Raw genomic sequence first — 18,302 nt, 5'->3', positions numbered from 1 at the left:
TCACAACATATATATTTTAGTACAAAAAACAGATATTGAATATCATGGCTTCCAGAGGCAGGGGTTGGGGCTGACCCCAAACAAGGAATGTGGTGGGAACAGAGTGAGCCACCTGATGCACACACATATATTCTGTTGTCTTTTCCAAATAACCAATAACCACTTGAGGCTTTTTCGGATGCCCCCTGGACCCCTTCCTCTGAAGGTGTTCTAGGCATGCCACACAGGGAGGAAACCTACAGGACGAGCCAGGACATGATGGTCTATGTCTCTTGGCTGGCCTGGAGCACCTCAGGCTTCTCCAAGAGGAACTGGAGGACGTGTCTACAGAGAGGGAAGTATGGAATATCTGCTGAGGATGCTTCCCCCATAACCCGGTCCTGGATGAAGCGGGAGATGACTAGTGCAAGGACCTTAATGCTTTTAGACCATCTTATCATTAGCTCTAAACAACTTACCTTTTGTTTAGTGTTTTAAAAGGGGAGTGGCTGCTTAGTGAGGGGAGTGCTGGCCTTGTGGTTAGGTCATAAGGCTTTGAATCCTGAGATTGTGAGTTCAATCCCACAATGCCACTCTGGGTCCCTGAACAAGACCCTTAACCTCACACTGCTCTCCGGGCGCCTCACAATGGCAGCCCACTGCTCCCCAAGGGGAAGCAGAAAGGGTTAAATGCAGAACAGTAATTTCCCTCTGGGATTATTAGAGTATATAAAATCAAATCAAAAAGAACAGACCCCTAAATAACAATTCCAATTTACATTGTTAGGATCATGTTTTTTTTAGAGTAATGAGCTTTTTAAGTTTTCAACCGCATCTATTGTTTTGCATGCAAAAAGTTAAACTTTGATTAGTCTTTTGATCAGAGCACCTTCTTTAATATTGTTGTGTCCTTGCTTTTGAACATAAAAGATTGAAAATTGCATTGAAAATACAACCAGTTTAAAATGAGTTTGAAGACAATATAAGTGTTTAAACATTAAGAGTTTACAAAAACTAATTTGATTTTATAAACATTAGGTACGGAATAATCCATTTGATCAAATCATTGCATGCCTTTTGCCCTTGGAGGGGAAGATTTACTAAGCTGCAGCAAACACAGCAGGCAGACACCGACTCTATCTAGGTTTGCTGCAGGCTGTCTGTCTGTCACCTGCCTCTGACCCCTATCAAGCCGGATCACACATTATCACAACAGCAATAGACCAGACACCCCAGTTGTATAAATGGCAAGTCTTTCGATCCCTCTTCATTGCCCCCCCCCAAGGTATAACACTCCGACTTACTGTATTTGTAAGTACCGCAAGACAAAAAAAGCAAAACCAAATGTGGGTCCCTTTCTGTGAGATTCCCTAATCTCCTGCTTAGTGGAGATCTGTTAGTTTTTTTCTGACATTCAAACCTGTAATTTCAAGGCTTCAAAATCTTTTTTTTTGTCATACATCTCTACACAATACTCTAATTTGGTGAAGCGAAATAGGAAAAATAAAACATTTAAAGAAAAAATGAAAAAAACAGACAAAGTACTTGTCTCCTCCCCCTTTGCTATGATGCACCTACAAAACATGCTGGTGCAATCGATTACCTTCACTATAGTCACCAGTCACATGGCTTTTTAGAATGAACACACCTTTTCTGAAAGTGTCTGCCACACCAGTAAGTAAAAGGCATCACACTATGAAGACAAAGGAGATCTCTAAACAAGTCAGGGACAAGTTTAGTAAGTACAGGTCAGGTTGACGCCCAAGCCTGAACCACAAGGCCACAACTCCCCTCCAAGTAATATTTACCTAGCAGGACAGTACCCCGCAGATCATACTGGTCGAGCATCAGTATGTTTTAAGGGGAAACAATTCATGTTTTTGGAATGGCCTAGTCAAAGATCTAAATCAGATTGAAAAGCTGTAGTGGTTTCTTCACAGTGCCTTGACATGATCTGTTGTGAATTGATGCTATATATATACACTGAATTGGATATTAAGACTCAGAGATCAGTGTACAAAAGTGAAAACCAAATAAAATGAAAACAATGTTGATTGAGCATATTGCCACAAGGAATGGCCAAGCTTATATAAACTCATCCAAAATGAATTGCAGCCATTATTATTCCAAAAGGCAGCTCTACATAGGGCAAGAAGGCATAAAAACGTAAAAAATGCCATGAGATGTGAATAATTTCTCAGGCCACAGTAGATTGTTTGAGACGGTAATTGAATTGGGCTCTCAGAAATCATGTCAAAATCATTTCTAGTTGCACTGTTGAGGGTATTGCTGTATTTATGGGAAATATAAGAGGCTTTATTATCCTATTACAGGGCCCGTGTCACGGAGACGTGTTGGCTAGTGGCTCCTCTCAGCTCTTCTGTGTGACTGAGGGGAGAAAGTTTTAATAGGATCTTGACAATGACTATTATCAACCAGCAATTCTCTTTTCATGTGAAGGTTACCCAATTAATTGCATTTACAGACTCTGAAATGAACTATGACGAATGCTTTAAGTCAACAACTCCCACATTAATTTGCATGGTAATGAATATGTCTCTCTGGGAATCCAAAATGGCACTATATGAGCTCTTTGGAAGCAATGCTATAGACTTCCTTGGAAACAGAAGTCTGGGAATGGGAGATGAGCAAGAAGCAAAGCTCTAATCGAATGCATTGTGAAGAGATTTCCCGTCGGTGGAAATCTGCCTGGCTCAGTCTAGAGCCCATAAAAAGAGCCATTCATAATAGAGGAGCTGTGTTTTCTAACAGATGCACTGCTGAGGGGTATTGTTTTGCAATAATCAACCCTATCTCAGTAAAGACAGATTCCTTTTTGAAAACATGATGGATTTCTAAACGAGTTTGGAAGTTCAAGATTAGATCATAAATAAATACAAAGCTCAAGGTTGGGTTTATGGATGAGGATTCTTTGTCCTGTTTTCCTACAATAATTTTGCACATCTGCTCATTCTATTGCAATGGGAAAAGAGATAATTAGCAATATCACCAAAAAAGCAGATTGTTTAATGTTACTTAGAATTTTCAACTTGCATATAGGAAAATACCTTTTAGAAGAAAAGAGTCAGAAAAAAGATTTTCTATAAAACACATCCACAGAATGGCATACAATTATTAAGGAGTAAAAATAATCTGTGTTTTAAAATATTTCATCAAATGAAAGAAAAAAAATCATGTTCATTTGTGTGCAGACACCTGAACCAGTGCCTCATACAACTACCTCCTTAAATACAGCATGATGGTGTCACTATCATCTCCTTAACAGTGTTTATGTTTCCCCATCTACAGTATGCTGAGCAAAACAATCCCTAAATCTTGGCTCACAACCTCGTTTCATGATTTTAACTTTCTATGCAGGTTAGTTCTCAGTGAGACACAATGTAATAGAAATAAACCATTTAGTCCCTGCCAAACCAAGCCTTTCATTTGTTGACCTATCGGTAAAATCATCCTTGTTTGTCTATTGTTATGCCTTTCTGTGTGGGATGGAGGTCTGCAGACAAGGGGGTACTACTACCAGTCATGTTACGTCACACCGTCTTCTGCATCACCAAAAGAATCCCTCAGATTATTCCTGTTTTTTGCTCTAAGCACTACTCCTAAGCCTCCTGACTGTGAGATCCTAAACATAGCAACTGTTCTTTCCTTCTAAGTTGGCCACCCACTCTCTGATTGTCTGTTGAACCCCAGGCCTGTTTTCTTCCTCAGATTTTTACCCTTAGTATTTAGTGCCTTTACATCTATAGAGGCGAGTTAATTGGGATTGAAACTTTTCTTTTTTTCCTTTACTTTAACTTTGTGTGTGAAGTGTAAAAGAGAGGCATGAAGGACAGGAATTAGAACTCTGAGGGAATAAACCTCACAATAATACACACACACACACAAATTGTCTGGCTTAAATCTTTAGGGCAGCTTTATGGATTCTCAGCACAGCGTCAGGCAAGAGGCTCATGCAGCCATGCGAGACCAGCCATTAGAAGGGTAAATATAAAAAGAGATCCCAGTATATGTGCCTGCTGGATCTAACCATCTTGGAGCAGCAATACAGAGTAAACTCAGGGGAAAAGAGCACATAGGGCGAATTGGCAGCTCGTTGAGGATTTCTTGTTTATGTTGCAATGATTGGGAGGGTGTGGGGAAGCTTGCAGGTGTAAGCACTTTCTTGTGATTTTCTATTGGCGCCCAATAAATCCTAACCTTGCAGAGTCCTAACCTAAATTATTTGATAAATGTAAATGGACTGCTTAACAGCTGCACCCGTGAGTGCAGCACAAACTGTCCAGCTCCCGGGTGAGGGAAGGAAAAATCTGCTTTGATGAAAGGTGCATGTGATGCCGCAGACCCTGTGTATGTATTAGATGTAATGTGAAGAGGCGCAAAGCAGGACAAGGGACTTGGCTCCATAATCTACTCGGGCATTCACAGCACCTTTCTAGCTCAGCCCATAATACCCTCAACTGGGTTTCACTGCTAAGGCTCAAGGCTGGCTAGGCTGCTCCAGAGACACAGTCCCATTCCAATGTGAAATGCCCACAAGCAAACGATGCAGCACATAACACACAAAGATTTCTACACAAAGACTCTTCATCTGGCAGAGAACTAATTATAGAAGGTTTAGCTGGTGAGCGCCGCTGCTGGCATACAAGTCTATAGAATAGAGGCTCCATTCTCAGTCATGTCTGCCAGTGGCTTCTTTTTAAATGATTCTCAGACACAATGTACTAACATCTCAGAGAGTCAAAATGTGACTAAGCATCTGGATGAATGGCTAAAGCAAGGACATATAGTTTAAACATTGACATTTTTCATTCAAAGAAATGACAAAATATTGCAGCAAAGTGAGTAATGGCAAAAAAGTGAGTGATGGAGCTTTGTGGGAGGGTTTTATTTTTACTCCCCTAATTACATGAATGATTAATGACCGCTATTAAGACCTTTTTTTAACAGCAAGAGAGATCATCTCTCAGAGGCTAGGAAGTTTGTTGGTGGTTTGTTCTAACTGAAATGAATTGAAGTCCTGCAGTGCCCATCCTAAATTCAAAAGGCTGTCATATCTTGAGGTCTCTCTATGGCAGAACCTGCAATGCAAAGATCCTTTTCTCTGCAGAGAGATTCATAATGGACAAGAATCAAAAATGGAAGAGAGCGATGTTACTGCCTCTTTTTTATTTTAAACAAACCTCTTTAATATGTATACATATTTTCATTCAAGGTAAGTCAACAATGAGATTCTGTATCTATTACACAATAAGCCCATAATTCATTCTGTGCCTCTCACTTCAACATAAAATTCTTCACAGAAACATATGTTTGGCTATAAAAATGCAAGAGTTGTTGATATCAAATTTTTTTTAAGATTGTGGTCCAAAAATGATTTAACCCCTTCATGAACCTATCTTTAGTAAAGCTTGGCCTCCTACAAATAGGATTTATGGCATAGAAGCAGCTTCGGGCAACGTGGGCACATGCTTTTCGTTTACTTTTACCTGAAGGGCCCTAATTACAGTTTACTCTTCACTCATCTGGTGCTTTTGAATCAGAAGTGTAGGTCTATGTTTGAGCTTGGAGCCCTTTACCATTTAATCTGATCCTTCGTGCGGAAACAGACAACTCACTGACTTGCAACCTGAAGTTTTCCTAAGGGTCTTTTGCAGACAGTAAACGGTTCTTCACCATGAGCCTGCTAAGGAATCTATTGACCTTCTCGTTTGAGCTCGTAATATTCGAAGAACCGTTGGGTCTTATGTTGTATAATTGTTTCTTTTTCATTGTTTATTTATTGCATTGATCTTTTCTAGAACAGCCACTTATTTTCACACTTTGCTTTGGTTAACAGACTAACGGAGAATATCATAATCAACTTTTCAGTTCTATTATTAAAAGTAAATTTTAAGGTGACCACTGTCATGAAAACAAGAAAGCACATGTTTTTCCTGAGGAAAGGTTCTGGCTTTCTCATTTTAAAGTTAAAGAGCTGATTGGATTCTTCTTCCACTTCACTAGAACCTGGGGGTGTTGTGTGTTTTTTTGATATCTCCTTAGTAAATTTGTTACACTTTTGAAAATCATGGGCCAATTCATCTCCAGTGCAACATATTTATTTTGCAAAAACACCTACTTGGTGAGTCCTCTCTAAGCTGCTTCATCTAGCACTGCTTAATTTCTTATGCATGATAGTTACAGTTGTACAAAACATTTGCACCTCAGAACCCAAAAAGTAGTACAAGATTTCTTCATATAAGAATTTAGATTTCAGTCTATGCATTTGAAGTGATTTATCCCTCATATGTCCATTGATTAAGTTCACCAAAACATATTTTATTACATTAACTAATACCATAATGAACTTTTTCATTCACTTTTATAATACTTGTAAGAGCTTTAACCAGTTTCAAAAACTCCTTTTTGTATTTTAAATTAAATCAAATTTAAATACCTGTTTTTTACACATTTATATTAGATTTCACCTTAATGAAGTCAAAAGGATATATTTTTACATATTCTCTGATAATAAGAAGATAGAGTAACTGTAGTACAGCTTTAAATGAAAAATATTGGTGTGAGGTATCCTGGCTTTAATCAGCATTTACTAATTGAGCTAGCGCAAGAACCTGAAATGCATGCACTCTATTACCCTAGCCTGATGCCAAGGTTAGCTACATATTTAGTGCCAGTGGCACCATTGGGTTTTATCCAAGCACCTCCTTATGCAACACATGTACTTACTGCAGTGCAGGTGACATTTATAACACCATGCTTTTACTGAAGTTACAAGCATCCCTGGATTGCTAAGCTTATTTTCTTTAATCTAAAAAAATCATGAAGAGGAGCTGAGACCCAACACTGTGACTGCCAAGCTCAACAGATGAAGCAAAACACCTTAAACATGAGATTTCCATCTTAAGCTTTTCTTCTTTCTACCACAACAAACTCATGATATGACTACTGTTATCTCTACTCTACATATTTACCACCCATCTTACCTGCAAAGGGAGCTACTCAGTGTGTTCTCTCTAAGCTGCTTCATCAAGCACTCCCCAAATTCTTCTGTTGGCCAGAGCATCGGTTACTTGTCTACACGTCACTGAGTAGCTTCTGCTGGCGAAACTCAATCTACTTTTTGCTAATGCAAAAAAGTATAAAGATTGTCTATCAACAGAAAGTGACATGAGATGCTACTATTTAATGTACAGTACTTATCTCTTTCATTGAGCCACACATACCTCTGCTGATGAGTGCACATAGTTTCCATTTCTGGCAGAATATGTATACACTAGTGTTGTAGAGCTTGTAGGTGTCTAAGTGTTAGCTTTTTTATCTGCAGGTCTCTTAGATGAGAGATATTGTTAAAGAGCTAGAGATAGTGACTGATAGTGTCTACGTGTCTTAACATTGACAGCACATGGAAGATGCTATTGGGGGGATAAATATATGTGAAGTGTAAAGGTTCATGCTTACAAAGTGTGTTTTCCTGTGTTTGCCTACTCTTAACAGCTCCCTTGAAATCAGTGGTCTAAACTAATATGTTGTTCTGCCAGTTTTATATTCTCCTTGCCCAAAACACTTGAATGTAATTGATAAACTATGTCTGCAACATCTAAGTCAAGCTCTATAGAGCTATACTAAAGAGATACTATTTGATCTAGGAGTAAAGCATTGACACATCTTTACATTGCGGGAAAGGAGGAATCCAGGACAGGTTAGAGGCTTCATGCCTAAATCTCCTCCTCAAATCTTTCTCCTAATGTAGATGTTAAACTGCTTATCTGGAAAAAATTGTCTGCATTGAAAGCTCTGAATACCATGGACTTTAACATGGAGAACTACTGAAAAAATAATAATAGAACTTATTAAAAGTAAGCAAATACTTCAAAGCAAATAGTTCTGATGCTTTCTGCCAAAAATATGAAATTAAAAATGCCATTGCACATGGAAATTAATTTTTTTTCCTTAAAAGATGAAAATTTGTGAAAGTGAAAATTTAACATATAGCAATGTTTAAATTAGGCAGAATATTGCAAAGAATTCTACTGAAGCTTACAGATCATTTTTGTTGAACAAATAAGACAACCAAGCTTGATTTCTTTGTTTAGATCTGAGAACTAAAATAAATTATTTTATGGACTTTTTATGGAAGTTAAATGAAGACTAGGAAAGGTTAACAAAAAATAGCAATAGACATCTAGAGCCAGGATGTCTTAGTTAAACTTAAAATGCAACCTTTTATGGTGCGTTCCATTTTCCCCAGAACTCTATTTAAGAAGTTGAAGTGACATATTTTCCCAGTTAAATGGGCTTCAGTTTTCAGCTTGTAGAATGCTGTTTTCTCAGTGGTAACTATGGTCATTGTTACAACCATAAAAAAGAATGCTCTACATGATATTTTGCACATTGCATAGCACTAAAAAAACTCCTATAAACACAGGTGACCCCTGAATACATAATAAACAACTGCTACAAATGGTCAAAGTAGGAAACTTTAACAACTGTTGACTTAAGTTGCACCAAGCTTGAATGCAAAGGTTTAATACCATAATTTTGCATTCACTCTATGAGTTTCAGGAGCATTCCAGTTCAAATTTATGACTTGGAAGTTGGAAAATTTAACTACTGGGACAAATGGAACACCCATGCCTGTGCTCGTCCTTGTTTTAGTCCAGCTAGGTAGGAGAAATGTTTCTAGCATCCATATATAGTGGATATCAATAAATGCCCAGTTTTTGTTACTGTGAAGTTAGAAAATTAGGCTGTTTAACCAGCAGTTCAGGAATAAATACTCGTTGACATTTTTTTTTTATTAGAAAGAAGATTTATGTATTTTGCTTCATGATAATATCAACTCTCCATAGTCAGAAAGATTTTAAGAGTCCATGTAAATTCAAAATAACTGCAAAGTTTGTGAGTTGATTTATTTTAAATCGACCTATCAACCAGTCTTATTTGAGAGCAGTTCACCAGTTCACCAGAGGCTTTAGGTTCAAAAGTCACACATTGCTCTAATTTTGGCCGATTATTTTTCCTATTGTTAAATCACAAGAACAATTACATCAATACCATTTCCAAAAAACAGTTAAAGGCCAATACAAAACTAGCATGGATTCTTAAAATTATACCAGGGGTTGGCATACTTTGGCTCCAGAGCAGCATGTGGCTCTTTAATGCCCCCCAAAAACGTATGAAAATGTATAACTTTGAAATTTTTAGTTTGTTTGTTTTGATAGGTTAATGCTGTACAAATTTGCATAATAAATAAATTCAAACAAAAATTTGTATTTCTGCCAACGAAGATTTGCTTCATAATGTAGTCTGCAATACATGTTTTAGCGCGGCACGGTGCAGGGAAGGTGACTGTTTTAAACACAACAGCAAGTGTATTTTGGGCCATGGATCCCAAAGAGAATAAAGGAAGCTGGCTGATGAGAACAGAGGATTCAAAAAAACTAAGAATCCTTTGTAATGAGAAGTTGTCAAATAATAAAAAAAGAATCATTTGGAAAGGTTTTTCCAGGGAAGGCATAGTAAATTTGCAGCCGATCAGCAAGTTGAGAATGAGAAAAAACATTTGATTGCGGTCTTTTTGGATAAATTTCAGGAGCCCAAAGATAGATTTACTGCTGTTAGTTTTGTTGCAAGCAAAGAAAACCATTCACAGATCTAACAGGTGGCGCTCTTATGCAGGTATGTGAACTTTCTTCAATGTTTTTCCCCAAATCCTCGAAAGAAAAATAACACAAAAAATCTGATTCCTTTATTGTGAGTCTATAACTTTATCAATGCAACACAATCTAATGCATTAGTATTGTAATAGAATTTAAACTTAAAGCACCAATTGTCGTACAGAATAGTAGTCACATGATGTCACATTTGCTCCAGGTTGTAGTCCGTAGTCTATTTTTATAGTGGGCTAGTACAGTTAGAGCTTGCGTTGCCAGGTTTTTAGAAAACTTACATTTTTGTTGCTCCAGACAGATTTGTTTTTTGTTTTTTTTTAGGTCCAATATAACTCTTTGAACAGTTTGGGTCAACGACCCCTGCGTTATACAAACTCTTTGAGAGTAACCTCTGCCTGTAGCAGTGGGGTAACTCTCTTACCAAATCATAGCTTTTCAAGTGGAATGATCAAATATGTTTTAACTGGGAAATAACAGTAGGTGCACATCAAGGTTGGGGGCTGGGTCACTGCATATTAGCCAAATGTCTTAGTGATGGATAGCAGAACAAGACAATTTACTTAACAGTGGAGACTACAAGCCACAGGTTGGAGGGGGTGATGGAAAGGTACGTACACAGCTGATGTTTAAATAAGCATCTCAGAGCATGAGGCAATTTTAGATGCAGGTGCAACTCCTTCAATTGATTATAATAACTATAAAAAGCGATGTGTCCCTGTTTTTATAGTTAGAGGAGTTCCGGCTCTAAATTGGGTTGAATAAAAATAAACAAAGAAAGGAGGTCTTTTTTTCTTAGTTGTAAGCTGATACCATCATAAAAGGGGAGCTGAGGCACCTGAACGAAAAAACAGAAGATGTGTTGCATCAAGTTTCACAATCTTGCAAGAGTGTATTCAATTGATCTGGTTTAAATCCAGGAATGAGGAAGAGAAAAAGCAAGCTTACTTTGAATTCCAGCTTCAAATGGTGTAATAATGGCACTGAAAGATAGAGTGACATTGCTTTGACTGAGAGTGTGTGCATTTAGTACGATTGTTGCATTGGGAGTGAAACGGATGGCCCGAGGCATCTGTCGGCAAATCACTGATGTTGAGTCTTTGTCTGGCCCAAAGGTTAAAACCCTTTTAGGATTGATGTTCAACATTGATGGTAATGGGTAGTTTGAACAGGACAAACATTATTTTAAATTAAATCAGAAGTAGATAAAGACACTAGATATAGAGAAATAACTTCAGTAAAGTTCGGAAAACCCCTAATGGAGGGTATTTAACAAGTTTTGTAAAAGTAGTCCTGAGTTTTTCCAGTTTGTCATGTGAAAACAGAAATTTTTTTATATTTTATAGGGTTTTTAGAAGGAGCAGCGTTGTAGACATACAGGTAAAAATGATGTTGTTTGGAAATACTTTTTGTAGCATCTTCAATGTCAAATAATATAGCTTATTAGGGCTAGACAATATAGAAAAAATTAAATGCATATTGATCAATATCGATAATTATCTAAAAGATTGTAGACAATTTCCTCTGAGGTTCCATTCTCTGTCTATTTAGTGAATTGAGAGGCTGAGGTAGGGCTCGGATGTGCGACTTAAAGAAAAACTATGGCCCCGAACTTCATGTCATGAATTACGAGTGTCAAGCAGCTGTTTGAAGCCAGGTTTTTAAACTGCAGACAATGTCAGCATATCCATCGCTATAAAGCATGTTACTGCATGAGTTATGTTCTTATGTGGCTTGGACACTTTGTTGTTTTTATCATAAAGAAGGAAGCCCGGTTTAGCTTGCTTTGCATGCTTTGTTTTGGCAGAAGTTCCTATAGGTTCCTCTGATCTTCAGGAACGGCACAGGGGCTTAGATGATAAAACAAGTGCATGTGTTACCAGAGTTTATTCTTACCGGTTCAACTTCAATTTTTACAAATCACTGTGGTTTGGTTACTTTCTGACTTGCTATAACCGAAATATTGCCAAATTGGCGAGCTACTAAAACCATTCTTTGGGACAATTTCCTCCGCCTCTCCTGCTGTGACATCTTTACGTGCTCGGTGATGTGATTTTAGAGGGTGGTGCTTTGTAATGGCATGCCAGGCTCAGAGATTGCGATTGGTTGGTAGGAAGTGGCGACTGTAGCATCAACCTACAGTAAATGATAGGCTACAATGAAAAGGAAGAAAAACTGTCCAGACCTATTGCAAATGCTGCTTTATATTCTCTGTGTTACAGTAAGTGGACTGGTAGGTAATAGTGTGTCTTTTTATTCCATAACCAATACAAAATAGTGCCTTGCTGAGTAGAGTTAGAATTACACACATTTTTAAACTTGTCACAAATAAAACTGTGGCCTTCTGGGTTCTTTTATATTCACCCTTCTGAGTAAGAGGCAATGTCTCTACCGAATGCTCTCATCTTGAGGTTGAAATTTTGCCCATTGTTCTTTTCAAACAGCTCAAGCTTATACAGGTCCTTCTCAAAAATATTAGCATATTGTGATAAAGTTATAAAACATTATTTTCCTTAATGTAATGAGAAAACTTGAACATTCATATATTTTAGATTCTTTGCACATTAACTGAAATATTTTAGGTATTTTATTGTCTTAATAATAGCGATTTTGGCATACAGCTCATGAAACCCCAAAATTCCTATCACTTTCCCTTAGGTTTGAACTTTGACTGAGCCCTTTTAATCTATGAGTTATGTTTTGTTCTTAACAATCTTGTGGAAGCTGTGGTTTTCTGTTTGGTGCTGTGAAACGGTGCATTCTAATCAAGTCTAATCATCTTTCCTGCCCATGCAGTGGAAATAAACCTCTACAGTACAATGCTTTCATCACTGTCTCTATTGTAGCGATGATGGATTTAGTGGAATGTGCAGCTAGTTGTCTCTGACACAAAGATTTACTGATTTTAGAAGAAGATTAATAGTCAGAGTAAAAGGAGGCATTTTGAATTTGATATCTTTTATTCAGATCCATGTTACATTTTCATTCTACTTCACAATTATAGATTTCCAGTGGGTGTAATGTAACGAATAAAAAAACATTTGTATTCTGTTAGGGCTGGTTGGATTTTTTTCATTCCTACCAAAGCTTTGCACCTGTAGATTAAAAGAGGAGAGTGAAAGTCAGAAATCCATGCTTTTGTGAGGCCCAGTACAATTTTCAAGCTCAAAATGTAAATACAATACGTACACTATTGTGCTTATAATTACTTTTGAAGATATCATGGTCAATATATTGCTGAGGCAAATATTCTGGCAAGTTCACACATGATGTAGTTCATCAGCCAGTATGAGTTCTGCCAAAGTGTTTATGATTTTATTGGACCACAAGCAGATTCTCAGTATCAACAGATGTCCCCTTGAACTCAGTAGCTTCTGTTATCTCTTAAAGTTCCCTTTTCCGCCATGCACAAGACCATCTGCTGTCTGTTTTTTATGTGCTTACATTTGTACCAATTAGATTTGCAACACGTTGGTAGTTTTGCAGTAACTTATATCTAGAACACCATTGGCAAATCTCTCAGTCTCCTGAAGAAAATCATCATATCATCAAAAAACAGTGTTTGATGCATTAGTTAGTGTAGTATTTGAGAGAATTTAAAGAAAAAAAGAAGAACCAGATTTTGTTTTTCTGTATCCTTGTTCTGAAAAATTCTAACATGCATCACATTTGGTCACAAAGCTGCAAAAACGCAGGCAAAGAGTGTGTTGATCTTGTTCTCTTACACTTTGGTAAAGGTTTTTTCTTTTTTCATTTTAACAAAAAATGCTTGGTGAGCCATCAAGAAGAGTTCGCTGGTACACCTCTACTATGGCAACCATTGATGTAATAACATTGGATAAACATTAATCCTTTTATTTTCAATACCTGCTCAATGCTGTTCAGGGTTGTGGCTTTGGATGACCAACATGGGGCCATAGGCAGGAGACAGCTAAGACCCAGGACAGGTTATCAGATTTCACATGGAAAATAAATAGAGTTGCAAGGGACAAATAATCATGCAAGAACAAGAATTGTCATGACGGCATTTTAAATTACCTATGCACCTGCAGTAACATGAACGTCTCAACTGTAGGATAAAGCTGAAATACAAGGAGAGCCTTTAAAAAAATCTAGACCACAATGCAAAACTTTAGAAAAGAGTCTGAATGGATAGACATCAGGGCCAAAGATCATGAATCGATTGTTGAAATGTAAAACTAGAAACGCACTGGAAAGTCGTCTTTGCAGGTATCTTTGCTTTAAACCAAAAAAATTAAATAACATTTTTAAAAAAAAGAAGAAAAGAAATGGATGATTTTATGTCCAATCAGTACTGGTAATGTAACTGAATAAATAAATGAAAAAGAAGTATAATGAGGTTTTAATGGAAACTCTACTTTAAAAAACATCTGTAAGGTAAATTTTTACTAGAGAGCTAGACTTTCAACAACTAACAAAAAAGTGGAAGAAATTATGGTAAGTTTGCTGTTTTAACTACTTGAGCTTGGAAAGCAGTTATAAATATGCTGCTGCTCACCGTTGTTCCTTACCTACTACACTTTAATGTAAAAGTCAATCCACCTGTATATAAGCCATCCTGATTGTACATGTCACCTCAAATCTCTGTGTTACTTCCTTGTATTTTCTATCTTTTATTCTTTTTTTATTGTGTGTGTGATACAGTACATGTACACTTCCACCTTAATTTTTATTCTTATCTTGATATACTGTATATACAGTGCTTGCTTGTTTATTCTTAAAGCACCTTTTCCTCCTTGTTTGCACCTTCTTTAATTACTATGCCAATATGTGACCAGTGAATTTCTCCGCTGTGAGATCAATAAAGCTCATCTAATCTAATCTAATCTTGCTACATGGGAGCCTTTTGGAAATCTCAGAGTTGAAATAAGAATCCAACGGTATACAGAGAACAGTCTCAAAGAGTGCTGTTTCGAGAATGCTACTGCATCCTAAACATCAATCTAAGGTGCTTAAGACACATATAAAACATCACTCCATAATCAACTTCACTTTGTTTGAAATAAACAAATAAAAACATTGTTCAGAACAAATGCAGGAAGTCTAGAAAAAATAAATTTAAATGTATTTCTTGAATTGTACCACAATATAGTTTTTAATACTTTGAAACTGGCTAAAATAATTAAAAAGGCTCGTAATTTTTGAGAAAGACAGAGCAGAAACTTGGACAAAATGTTGTTCAGTGCTTCTCCACCTGAGTCAAATATCACAGTAAGACACGGCAGCAAAGAGGGAGAGATGGAATGAAGAATCTGAGCTTCATAGACACTGATGTTGGAGTTACTTTGTAATGTCACACAAAGGGGGAATCTGAGTTGAAAATTAAGGTTCTTCATTTAATGGTCAGTTTAAGTTTCAACGCCTATGATCACAAAATAGACAATAGAAAACATATCCATAAAAGTCATTCTCCTTAAAATTTCAAGTAAGTTGGTCATTGTGGTTGGTCATTGTGATTATTTAGCATTAGAAACTATGTATGACTGTGTTAGTCCATTTGATGTAGTCAAAAAGTTTTTTTAGCTACATTTTAGACAGTGGCAAACATATTTAGGATATTTTACAATTAATACAAGCAGCATAAATGAGTTCAATGCAAAAAATGGAAATCTAAGTAAGTAATTTTTTCTTAAAATAAGTGATTTTTTTCTCGAATTGAGGACAAAAGTGAGACACTTTGCCAATGGAACAAGACAATTTACATTTAAAATAAGAAAAAACTATTGCAATGTCTTATTTCAAGTTCATATTATTTAATTATCTTATTTTAAGAGTAAAGATACTAATTTCATTGGCAAATCATCTAATTTACCAACTTAAATTAAGGGTAAATACACTTAATTTAAGAAATGTTTAGTTATTTCTAGATCGTTTTCGAATGCTCCTCTTAAAGGTAGCTCAAATAGGTTTTGAAGGGAGTGCATAAATTCTAATGACGCCTTTATCGCAGCTTTGACAATCTAATGTACTTCATCACAAAACAGGACAGACAGAACTGTACCTCTGCCATAGACATTTGTAGGAAACATTAACATTTTCAGTGGAAGAGATTCAAAACTGATCGCTGCATGATTCGAATTAGAGTTCAGTTACCAAGAGGATGCTGTAGACAGGAAACATAATAAAATAAAAGTTACATTACGTGAAATATATCTTACTGCACAGATGTGTGATAGCATTTAAAGTTAAATCATTATAGGTGTAGTGGAGGATTTTTTTCTGGGTGAATCATCAAATAGGGGCTGTCAATCACAATTGTCAGTCATTCTGGTGATATGTTTACGTAAGGCTGTCCTACGTGCTCTTCCCCAGATAAGTATCTTATTCAGCGCATGTGCACTTTCAGGCGTATATTTGTGGTGAGCTCAGTCAAAATGTTTCTACGAAGTGTATGAGAAGAAGAGAAAGGCCTCAGAAGAGAGAAACAAGACCAGAGTGTTTTTGCGAGATTCTTTCATGCAATGGCGTACACTGAAATTAGAGGTGGGGGTTCCCACTGATGCCTCGGTTACGGAGTTTCTACTCTATAGGTAAAATTTGACACGATATTTGGAAAAATGCATTTCACATCACTGCTACTGTAGTAAAAATGATCTACCTCTATATTGTAACTTTCCAGGGAAGATACTTTTTTTATTTAGTAATTTGCATTGTTAGTAGTTAGACAGGGGCAACAGATCCTTATTTACCCCGCAAACATGTCCACATTTTCACAGCACACACACACATACAAGCAGGTCACAATTTTTATTTTTTTTTTATGTGCCAGTAGTCTTATTTGTGTGGAAATGTTTTATATATATAAATATGTGTTGTCCATGCTCTTGCGTGCTTTCAAAAGGCGTTTCCTCTCGGGAGCAGGTACAGGATTGTGCATGTGCATTTTTTTTTCAGTGAAGAGGGTGAGTCTTTTTAAAAATTCACGAAAATCCTCCACTTTACATTTAAAGCTGTCAGTTGATTTAGGTAAAGCATTTGATCAGGAATTCTGAATAACTCCCATTGAAGGTTTTCCAATCAGCTCACACACAAAGAAGACAACAGGGTTTACCCACAACTTGTTGGTGGAACTAGATGTTGTTCCTAGTGTCAAGTCACCGGAGACCTTCTCACAACAAGTTGAATCATGTTTTGCTGGAGAGGTATCCAGGAACTTAGATTAATGGAGGAGAGACAGATACTATAGATGAAAGAATGGATGCTGCAGAACTAACAATTTAGAAACCAAATCTTTATGTTTTACAAAATATGTGAATAAAATGTGTTATTATAGAGGAGAGAATTCACACTGACATTTTCTTTATTTGGTTAATTTTATCTAAAACTTGACTTATAATATTACATCACATACATTCATAAAATAATAGAGAGCTCTGTACGTATCAAGGTCTTTTAATAACAGTCATCCAACAGTGGTGCATATCCAGCTCGCAAACCACACTAATGTGCTCTAGCCAAAGAATGGCAACCAGCAGGAAAGGTCATAAGTAATGGGACAATCCATCACAAGCTGTTGCATGATGCTGTGTGGTCTTATTCAAAGAGACCCACCCATGGAGACAAGGAGCCAACAAGTGGGAAGGAAACAAGTAGAAGGAAGTAATTTAAAAACCAGAGGAGGGAAAACAGAGCTGGTGCCCGACAGCGGTTACAGATTAGTGATTGGAACCCCCCTCCACAAAAAAAAAAGACTTTTTCTCTTTCCATAATATCATTTCAGATGTATGTTGTTGTTTTTTTAGAGGAACTGAAATGGAGGCATGTTTGAACAAATATTCAAAAACTAAAACAAAGAAAAGACAGTGAGAAAGCCAAACACGAAAAGAAACATAAGAGGGAAACGAAATTAATAGGATGGAAACAACATGTACCACTAGGATTGGATTGAACAGAGCACAAATACAATGTGTGTGTGTGTGTGTGTATATATATATATATATATATATATATATATATATATATATATATATATATATATATATATATATATATATATATATAAGTTACAACAAAGAGAAGCAATGTTAAAATAAAACAAGAAAGTCAGAACACAGACCTCCTACTTCATTCACAAATATTACTTTTCTAAAAGCTCTAGAACATTAAAATTACAATCTAGCATGCATAAATGTTGGAGCATCCATCCATCCATCCATCCATCCATCCATCCATCCATCCATCCATCCATCCATCCATCCATCCATCCATCCATCCATCCATCCATCCATCCATCAGGGTTGCAGCATTAGGGTTGCGGCAGGGCTGGTGTCTATCTCTGGCAATAACTTTGAAATGCTAAAACTTCCAAGTTGTCCCCAACCCCATTTTTAACTCTGATAAAGAATCTTTTTGTGTGTCATGATTCTGCACTTTTTGGTTTTGTTTAGCTTCTCTTTTAGTTTTACTTTGATTCATGTTTGTCTGTTTTCTAGTTTTATTGGTTTCATTCACATTTTGTGGTCTTTTCTGGTTGTATTTGAGTTCTTATGTATGTATTTGTGGGGAGTGTGCTTGTGCTCTGAGAAGGTTGTAAGTACCCTGTTGGATCCCCACAGCCTCCACCCTCGGTGGACCCTTAGGCTGAACAAAAACCTTAACCCCAGACTGCTCCCC

The 18,302-nt window shown here is 36.8% G+C and overlaps 1 long non-coding RNA gene across 1 annotated transcript; it reads right to left on the bottom strand.

Annotated features, from left to right (window-relative positions):
* Window positions 1-12,630: 12,630 nt before the first annotated feature.
* Window positions 12,631-13,757, bottom strand: LOC119776235. The gene is made up of 3 exons (XR_005279756.1): window positions 13,707-13,757; window positions 13,536-13,599; window positions 12,631-12,763 (listed from the first exon to the last, which is right to left on the bottom strand). It is a non-coding gene; the product is annotated as an uncharacterized LOC119776235 (long non-coding RNA).
* Between the last annotated feature and the right edge of the window lie 4,545 nt (window positions 13,758-18,302).

The sequence above is a fragment of the Cyprinodon tularosa genome, unplaced genomic scaffold (assembly GCF_016077235.1).
Source record: "Cyprinodon tularosa strain WSP-4 unplaced genomic scaffold, ASM1607723v1 ctg92, whole genome shotgun sequence".
NCBI classification, from domain to species: Eukaryota; Metazoa; Chordata; class Actinopteri; order Cyprinodontiformes; family Cyprinodontidae; genus Cyprinodon; species Cyprinodon tularosa.
This window is presented reverse-complemented; position numbering and strand designations above follow the sequence as displayed.